Source organism: Orbicella franksi, chromosome 2, assembly GCF_964199315.1.
Source record: "Orbicella franksi chromosome 2, jaOrbFran1.1, whole genome shotgun sequence".
In the NCBI taxonomy this organism is placed as follows: Eukaryota; Metazoa; Cnidaria; class Anthozoa; order Scleractinia; family Merulinidae; genus Orbicella; species Orbicella franksi.
The window spans coordinates 1,366,404-1,375,417 of NC_138146.1; positions in this window are offsets into that span (position 1 = coordinate 1,366,404).

Below are 9,014 nucleotides of genomic sequence, written 5' to 3' on the forward strand. Positions count from 1 at the left end.
AAAATAATTGCCACTTTTAAGCGAGCAGTGGAGCTCTTAAACGCGAACTGTAAATCTTTCATCGATATAATGACGATTTCCTTACTGACATCGCTGGCCAATAATGATAATGTTACATGGTGATGAAAAGATATACTAAAGCAAACAGATGTTGATGGCTTTAATAAAAATAGCATAACAGAACTTTCTCGACATTTGTTCGGAGATTTTGATGTATATTTATCGCATCGCATCAGAAATATTTAAAGCATTTCACTTGAACTCCTTTTCGAGGGATTTAAATATTTCATTCCTGTTTTCATTACTATTCGAATCTGGGAAAGAACGTGTTAAAATTAAAAAAAGAAAGGTAAAAAAAAAAAAGAAAGAAATTAAGAAACACCTCCGTACAATATTTACTGAAAGATTACATTTCTCTGTACTCATTCTTAGATATTTTGTAGTAGTTATATAATAATTCTTAGATAGTTTAGTTTCATATTTATACTCAGTGATGCATTTTTACTTTGTTATTTTGTTTTCTTGGCACACATGCAAACTAGCTGGTGCGTACTATAGACTCTGCTTATCAAGTCTGTGGGACGCACCTTACCATAGCTAAGTGTTTTGTCCAAGTAAAATAAACTGTTTATGTCTATCTGGCAGATTGTGATTGTGACCTTCCTCCAAGTTCTGAAATTTTGGCGATACATAAATAAATTATTTTCATTCGATGATTCTCCCAACTTGTCTACTTGGCACTCTGATATTGATATTCCATATCAATCATTCTTCCTAATGAAATAATTTAAGGACGATTGGTACTCAGTATAGCGGGCAATAATTTTCCTTTGAATACTGAGTTAAGGCCCTTCGTAAAGAAGATGACACAATTAAGGCTCACAACTTACCAAACAAACTTATCCAAAGGGCAACGTTTAGTAATTTCTTCGTTCATAAACGATGTGTCGACCCACATTATGGTATACGTTTAAGCCATACGAAAAGTGCGACCCTCCGAAAGTTGCCACGGGAAAATACGGCCGCGGAAGTCACGACGGTCATCACTTTTGGAACTTTACGGCTTGTATAATTGAAAATAATGATCACGATTTCTGACAATGGATGACGAAAAGGAATTCGCCGTTTGATATGATGAGCTAAAGTTATCAATGCAAAAGGTTCTGCAGGGGTCACTTATGAATTTGACTGTCACTTTTTTCAGAGTTAACACGGAAATAATAATTGGTAATGTTGCTTTGTTGTGTATCGTGTGTCGGACCCCCAAGACGCAGCTGTTTTATTCTGTCACTCGACCTGCGTTTCAGCTTTGCTCTATCTAAATCCTATGGCTCAATCCTTCAGAATATCGATACCCTGTCATTCTTTATATTTATTATATGGCTAGCTCCGTGAGCGGGCAAAATGAACCAAATCCTGCGCTGTGATTGGCTACCTGAGCGGGCAAGATGAAGCTATCTTGCCCGTTCGGAACTACCCGCTGTTTCCCGCAACAAAAATTTCCCCGAGAGCCATATAATAAATCCTTTATTGACCAAGTTTGTTCAGTCAATATGGCTGGATATTGGCCTCTTATTTTTTTTGCGAGTTTATGGACTTTGACTCCATAAACACGCAAAAATGAACTTGGCCAATATCCAGCCATCTTGACCTCATGCTTGTTCAATAACCCGTATACACTATGCGGACATCCTATTAGAAACAAACTATATGCCACTATGGTATCGAGTGAAAGGAACAAAAACACTTTGTCGCTTGTTGTACTCCAAACGGTACAATAGTTCCTGAAAGTCAGTGTCCTTTCTGCGGTACAACATTAAAAATAATGTGATACAACAGGACAGGATTATTTTCTCATTGCTCAAATTCCGTCAAGTGATAAGTTAGCACTGGATGGATTTAGGCCCTGGGATTTGGGAAGTACGCCATACAGGGAGATCGAAGCAGACATATCATGGCAGACACAGCTTAATCTTAAGCTAACCTTCTTTTCCGTCCGGCAGAGCTTAAAATAACCCAGTTCAATATTTGCAACGACAAAAGGATTAAGCCCAAACCTAAATTAATTCATGCTAATTTATGACAAACACGTACCATTGAGGTTAATAATTTGCAACAAAATACAGACCATCACTTTCTAGGCAATCTTCAATATGCTTCGGCTGCCAATCCGAAGCTGTTTTCATTTATACGTAACTTGTCAAGTAACTCGACCTCTGCCACCCGGAGCTCAGTGTTCGGTAGACACGTGGAGGAGCGAGGACAGAAACAATCCTGGAAATTCTGGAAACGCCCAGCTTTTTCCTACGAAAAAAGGAAAAGGCGGCGAAAACTACCGGCCACAAAATATAATTATTCAGATGTCGTGTCGGCAGGGAAGAAAGAAGGCTTTCTAAGCTAAGGAAGCTTTGTAACTTACACACGTTTACAATTTTTTTCCTTTTGCTATTCGGCTTCGTGTAGAGGTCATTCTGATACCAATCTATACCCGCTCCAAGGTCCTGCGACCTTCTTGACCTTCTATTTTTTCAAACGATTATCGATATCGAACGCAAACGCAGCTAGCTCCGGAAAGCAATACTTTCAGTCCAGATAGGACTTCAGTCGGTGGGTTTATACACCAAGCTAGAAAAGTGAGCGAAGTAGAAGAAGAGAGGGATCTGGGGTAACTCTCGAGGCTCCTCTCTTTTTTCTTCGTCCGCTTCCTAGATTCGCGCAAGGTTTCTTCACAAGAGCAAGAAAACGGATTTATAGGCATCAGCAGTATCGACATATGCGCAATGAAAAGCGTTGTGATGTGCTAATTTTGTGGAAAATTGTTGATGTATAAAGGTATTATTTTAAGTGTAGACTCGCATCAAGGCGCTAAAAATATGTGTTGCGGTGACGGTGTTTCGTTGACTTTCCTTGCGGTGATGCGGTGTTCGTTAATTTTTTTTGCGGTGTTGTGGTGTTCAGAACCTTCCCATGTCTCCCTCTTTGTCTGCTTTGCACTCGCTTGTCTAAACATTTATCTGCCGTTCATTCAGTTGTCATTGTTTGTGCAAGGGACATCCGTCTCTTATAGCTGGTTTTCACATGACGTCACTAAAATTCAAACTACAAAACTATTGATGTTCCTGAGATTTTACTTTAATGATGCATAAGAGCAGCTGAAAACTAATATTCATACAAATTTTCGCTCCGAATGGGTTCTTGGCTTTCTGATACACTACGCTTTAATTTCTAAGCTTTTGCGTGACTCGGCATTTACATGACGGCCTAGAGAGCTATCATGATGGTTAAAAAAGTGACTTATGTCGGGGAATTTGGCCATCTGGACAGTTTATGTCTTATAAAAAGTATTATTTTAATGTTTTAGAGTTCCTCGAGGGATAAATTCACGCTTTTGTAGCAAAACGCAGTGACAGATGTTTCGGTTAGTTTCTGGCCGCCATGCTGGTGCCCATACGGATGGCACCAGCATGGCGTCTATAAATTTGGGTAAAAAATTTCTCCGCATATCTTGCGTAAGAAAAATTGCTATGACCTGAATCTTGGCGAGAGTCTTTGTATATCTACCTTCGTTAATTTCCCAGATTCTGGACTTTATCTATTGAACGGTTGTGATTTTTATTTTGATCTATTTTGAATTGCGTGACACTGAAAACCAGCAATTTAAACTCCTATTAAAGTTTAGAAATGTATTAAAACATGCCGAGAACGGAAGCTCCTTTGCTTATAATCAAAATATCAGAGAAGACATCTCCACAGCGTTGGAGGTTTACCCTTGCTTTGAAACGAAACGAAACGAAGCGAAACATAAACAGATCCTCCACGAAAACATCCACGCAACGCGCGAGTAGCATCCGCGGACGAACTGGGTACAATGTCTAAAAATAACTTAAGAGGGATTACCTTGGGTATAAGGCCTATATGGGGGATTCACTCTCTTACCTTGATAATCTCTTGGTTGCCAAACATCTTAACCACGAGGTGCTTAGATAAGATTACCTTTCATCTTAATTTTTATACCCAAGCACATCTTAATTAATCCAAATGTTTAAGACAATCGTCTTACTTTAACGATATGTAAATCTATAACTGGATTACTCCAGTTTAAAAACGTATAGCAAGGAACAGACTAAAACGTCTTTCGCACTGGTGGAAAATCTTTGTCTTGATCGCTTTGTAAGCTGGCACCGGCTATTGTTTGCATTTGTCAATCAACTGTATTTAAAGGTCCTGTTCTCGTTAAGAATACCAATCCCGTTTTATAGAGGAAGAATGTAAGCTGTTCTTGCTCTAAAATCAAAGAAAACGCAAACACACCCGGCAGCCGGGAAGAGTTCTTGAAAAACTAGACATCCGGCAGTCTGATATTCTTATGGAAATTCCAACGATATCTTTTTCACTAATAATTCATCTCAGAATAACAGATCTTTGTGTACAAATGTCAAGCGATTTCAAGTATTAGTTTGGCTTTGTCTTTGTGGATTTTTTCGAGCTTGGTCACGCTATAAAATCTCGATGCTGACAACACTTGCTCTAACTAACGGAGTTAAATTTCATGGAATAATATCGCCTATCATCTACGCTTCTAAGAAGAAATGAGTGAAATATTCTGTGAAAATTCTATGAGAATTTCAGACTGCGGGGTTTCTTAGTTTTTCAAAAAACACCTTGTGGCTGCCGCGTATCTAGACACAACGAAAAACATATAATGCGATAAAAAGACATCGGTCTTAGTTGTTATCGATGGCAACGGATCCGCTGTTTGCGGCAGTTTGCCACACGCTCAATGTCTTTGAAGCTGCCATTGTTCAGTGTTATTCCAGGTGTTATAAGGTCCGCCTTTTAACATCTTTGAACTCCATACGTTTTTTCAGCAGCTCTCACTCGAGCCACCAGCAGCTAGTTTTTAAATAGTCGTCTTTCGTCTCATCCTTGTTAATACGCCTTTCAAATACCTTGCGAACCTTGCTTGATCAACATGACTGACGACAGCAAACAACGGCGTTTTTCACTTAGCTTTCGTCGTTATATGAGCGGACCTCTCAGAAAACAGCACTTGAACGTTTGATCGAGATTCTGATTCATATAGCGCTTTATTTTTTTTGGTATGAAAAACATCTATTATCGCCTTATAATCAGAGAATTTCTACTTGAAAATATCCTCTTTTCTATCCTTAGCTCGTGCATTCGTATTCAGCTTTTTTGGACCAAAGACGTCAGTAAACCATCAGACGCCATTTCATTCCTAATCCCGCAACTATTTCCTAAAACCATAAACAAAAAACTGGAGTCAGCAATGCTTATGGCGCAACTTACGAACATACATGGATTTTGTTTCTCTTTTCTTTTTCCTTTTCCTTTTTTTTTTTTGAAACCCACAATCTTAAATTAATCCTAATAAGTGTTCGTCTTAATTTAAGATGTAGTGCGACTTAAATGAGATGCAAACATCTTGATGATTAGGAAATCATCTTAAAATTCATTTACACTTTCCAACATCTTGATTTAAAACGCACATCCTCTTATAAAAGATAGCCAAGACGCCTTAATCTCAAAAAAATACGAGTAACGCGTCTGGCTTAAGATAATTGCATCTTAATTTAAAACATAATACAATCTTAAAATAACACAGTTAAGGCAACTTCGGAGACCCATGGACAGTTATTTGGGACGGGAGGAAATATATCCGCCAAAAATTGAAGCGTCAAAATTTGTTTTTTGCGGATTTGTTTCCTCCCGACCCAACCAACTGCAAAGAGCGAGGATGTAATTAAGAATCGTACAGAATAAGTGCTTAACATTCTAACATTGATAAGATATAGACGTCTTATTTCAAGCCTCGTTACCTTAAAATAAGATGACCTTCGTTTAAGATGATGCTTGTCTTGAATAAGATGCTCAGCGTCTTAATTTAAGATTTTATTTTAAGCAACCAATGACATGCCACATGGCTTGCATTAATAAATCCAGGCGGAAGTTCAATTTGTTGACAGGCCTGACTTTAGTTGCGGGTAAAAAAAGAAGCAGTTTCGAATCGGAAACCGAAATTCAGGCAAGCGGCGTCTTTTATTATACGCCAAATCAAATCCTAACTTGAGAAGGTACGTATAACTTCTTTTAGGGAATTTTCTCATTGTCTGAGCAACACGGTTTTGTGGTCCTTCACACGAGGTCCCATCAATATCGCGTGATATCTACCAAGCTGGATGGATTACTCCATGTTGTTGCTTCGAATAAGATTAACTATCTCTCTATAAAAAAATATTGGCTTTGTTCCCTTATTCCGGACTTAGCAATTTCGATCCCTGTATATCATATTTTCAGTAGAAACGAGAGACAAAACCAAACTGGCGAAGGAATTTGTCTTCTTATAAAGGTTCTAAAATTCGAACTATGTTTGGGTTTTGGTCATACTTCAATATGTATGCAGCTACCTTCCCATCGTCCTCTGTAATGTGGTAAATATAGTGGAACCTTTGTTTACGATTCAAACAATTAAAATTCTTGCCTAATTAGCATAAAAGATTCAGCTTTTGAAAGCGAGAAAAAGAAAAGTTCTGAATATTGCAAGGGCATAGCACGATTAACTGTCTCAATGAATTTGAGCCTGATGTATTGAATATTTTTTTTTGCGACGCGTGTTGAAATCCTCAAACTTTTACAAAGTACATGTATGAGCTCATTAACGCACTTGCCACCCAGGGAAGTCAAACCCAAAGGGCCAAACATTTCACAAATTACTTAATTTCCATTACTTCTGACACGATGCCTTCTACGAGCAAAGTCTTTTGTTAATGACCAAAAAGTAATCAATGACGTCAGCAAAATTGTTCTGTTATACCTTAAAGTGTTTATGATCTATAATAGTGCTTCGCTCGAGGTTCTAAAACTGAAAAAAAAGGAACATGAGAGATTGTACTTTGTCACATTTCCAAACACCGACACGAGAGCTGAAAATACGACGCGTAGCGGAGTCTTTTTGAGGACGTCGAGGTTTTAGAAATGTGGTCAAACACTCTCTAGAGTGTTTGATGTGTCTCCTCGAAGGAAACTAAAACTAAGGAGAAAACGAAAAACATAAGTGTAAAAATGTGTGCTGATTATTAAGTCAGATATCCAAAACCACCATGGCCATAACTTCCTTTGTTTAAACGTGAAGAATTATTAATGCATTTGAATCAATAGCCCTTGGCTCTTCGACTGAAAAATAGCCAATCCTATCATACCTGATTCGTTAATTATTTGGAGAAGTCCTAGGAGTCTAAAAACATTTACAGATGGAATAATACCACATATCGATTTTCCGATGCATGGGTTTGACTTCTCAAAGACCAGCAATATCCGGCGCAAAATAATGACATAGTCGAACTGGAAAGTAAATGGTGATGACCAAAAGCCACCAAGAACTTGATCGTCATGAAATCGAATGTTCTGCATGGACTTCATGAAGTCATAACATAAATATTAAGAATTTACTTTGTTCGGTTTGGATTAATTATAGTTCTGATTATGATTCATTAATCATTAACTACAACGGTGAGATAACATATAGAGGGAAGTGTTATTTTGAGCAGACAATGAGATGCCATATGTATTAAATCCAATAGGGAAAGAAGAAGTGATTTGGAATCGAAGCTCGAAATTCAGGCGAGTTCGTAAATTTTATTATTTTCCTTCAGTCACTGACCAAACCCAAACTTGAGAAGGTGCGTATAGCTTCTTAAATGAAGAGAATTTTCTCATTGTTTGAGCTGCACAGTTTTTCTAAAGACAATTCGATCGTCTGTGAATTAACTAACTTTTTGGGACGGAAGCGTCGGGGAATTTTTGCGCATCAAAATATTGAAGTCATCTTCAGGGCTTGTAAACGGGCGAAAATGGTCATGTTTCTAGTTTAAAAAAATGCAGATGAGAAACTATTCCGGTATATTTATTTCACAGTAATTAGAAATCCAGTCAAATGCATCGCCAGCATACTGGCGTGAGCCTACCGTCAGAAGATCAACAGGACGTAAATCAAAATAGTCTACACTCGTGTTTTTATATGAACATTGTTTTTCCGGTCCATGCTGAATATTCTTATTCTTCTGCCGATTTTAGGCAGAAATGTTCTTGTGAATATTCCATCCTAGATTATGATCTTTTATATATTCACTTGTATTGCTAGGCTATCTGTCCATATTTTACAAGTGTTTAGTGTCTAGATGGCGTTGAAGTCATTTTGGAGCTAGACGACGGGTATATAAAGCCTGATACGACACAGATAACTTCATGCAGAAAAGTTATTGATTGGCATTGAGCATACGGCTAGTGCTGTTTGTTTGTGTGTTTTTTTTTTGTTTAGCTTTGCTGTTTAGAGAAAGTAAGAATTTTATATTGTTTAGTCAAAATATATAATTGTGTTGTATTTACAAAAATTCAACACACAAAATTATATGCTTTTCAAATCTCAGCCTCGATATTCTTATAAAAAAGAGTGTATTTAAAGTCTGTTTACTGTTACCTAAATTTACAGCCGACAGCGAACGACAATATAAGTCATCGGTCTTTCAACGATATTCATCGTACAGTGCGATGATCTTCAATTTCTTTTCATACATTTTGCCGGATGCAAGCAGCTGATGGAATCTCAATGCGTGTGCGTGATAGAGAAGAGTTGCGTTAGTCATTAATGCGCTTGCAAGTAGTTATTGAGTATAAAAAGACAGCAGCATAAGGCCTTAATGACTATTTGACGCTAGGTAATAACTTATACGAAAATGAAAGGTACACTAAACAAAAATGTATTAACTCTTGATAAGAGCAGGGCATAAACCTTCAGTTCAAGGGTAACTGATAGTGCTGGTGTACTGTGCCGCATAAAGAGCGATGACTGATAAAAATCTTGTCCACTAATGCAAGAAATCTATTGCGTTCGCTCAATTACACTAGAGCACTGATTAAGTTTGCTTTGGAAAAATTGCCTTGTGCTAAATTGCACTCGGTCCCGTCGATATTGATTGCCAATATTCGCGCGTTAT